The sequence below is a fragment of the Cryptotermes secundus genome, unplaced genomic scaffold, assembly GCF_002891405.2.
Source record: "Cryptotermes secundus unplaced genomic scaffold, Csec_1.0 scaffold236, whole genome shotgun sequence".
Classification (NCBI taxonomy): Eukaryota; Metazoa; Arthropoda; class Insecta; order Blattodea; family Kalotermitidae; genus Cryptotermes; species Cryptotermes secundus.
This window is the reverse complement of record NW_019738958.1, coordinates 752,229-753,370: the sequence shown is the minus strand read 5'-3', so window position 1 is coordinate 753,370 and position 1,142 is coordinate 752,229. Positions and strand designations below refer to the sequence as shown.

At 43.1% G+C, this 1,142-nt stretch overlaps 1 long non-coding RNA gene across 2 annotated transcripts in view; it reads right to left on the bottom strand.

Annotated features, from left to right (window-relative positions):
• Window positions 1-907, bottom strand: part of LOC111871400 — a 4,360-nt gene extending 3,453 nt beyond the window's left edge. The window contains exons 1-2 of one of the 2 annotated variants that reach the window (XR_004513771.1): window positions 871-907; window positions 210-349 (exon numbers count right to left, since the gene is read on the bottom strand). This is a non-coding gene — a long non-coding RNA (uncharacterized LOC111871400). The other variant, XR_002844015.2, reaches the window with a different exon arrangement.
• Window positions 908-1,142: the final 235 nt, after the last annotated feature.

The window sequence follows — 1,142 nt, the reverse complement described above, 5'->3', positions numbered from 1 at the left end:
GATGGCACACATGGATGATAAACATGGTACTCCCATAATCTTGTCTGTTTCCACTGAAAAACTGCTTCCTCCTTGGATTTTTTTTCTTTTCTTAAAATGGCAGTTACTGTGGAAACTTTTTCTGCTCTAAAGAATGTACTACCATTGAACAGGCTACCCTCCACAGTGTGACCTATCTTAAAAACAGATTTGCTATTATCTGTGCTAACCTGAAAGCCTCCTTTGCATTAAGTACGTGTCCATCATCATCAATGTAGTCGAGTTTAACATTTGGTTTGAAGCCCTCCTTTTCTTTGAAGTCTGAGGTTGGACCACTGTAGCACTCGCGATGCCCAACTTTTCATCATCTCTGAAAAAGATACTGCAGTACTGTATACTAATTCATTAATTAGTCTTGCTTGCTTACTTCGTCCTGTCTTGACCATCATGCACATCTCCCTAATACTCAAGTGGGTCAATCCAGAGACACAAGACGAGACTTGCAATCCAGTCATAGAGAAGATGACAAAGTATTCAAAGCTCAAATATTGTTTACCCTTCAAAATCTCCTACGCTACTCCATAATCAAAGCAAGTGGCCAATCCTTGTGCCTATGACAACTCTCGTCCCTAAGGCCTGCTGCGGAGAAGACTTGACAGCTACAGGACAACTTAGGTGACTTAAATTGCTGCCACCTGCTCATGCTACTTCCTCGCTTGTGGATTTCTATACCCTGAAGATGGAGGCGATACGCTCCTCTAAAACATCGGTTTACACAATATCTATACAGTGCCACATCCCAGAAGATGGCATTCTTCATGAGTGACACTCATTACACACCAAGACACTATACAGTAAAAAAGAAAAAGTAAAGTTATCCCTGTAACAGACCGTGGAGGTCCATAGGATTGTGAGACGTCGATGCTCCCATATTTTCCAGACAATCGGCTCACAGTTGGCGGTGAGGTTGTCAGCCTTATGCGCCAAGCTATCCCTGTAACAGACCGTGGAGGCCCATATGGTTGTGAGACATTAAGGCTCCCACATTTTCTAGAAAATCGGATCATCGATGGCGGTGAGGTTGTCAGCCTTACACACCGGCCACACTTTACCCCCCACGAAAATTCCTGGTACTCATTTCTGAAAAAGATAAATAGTTCCAT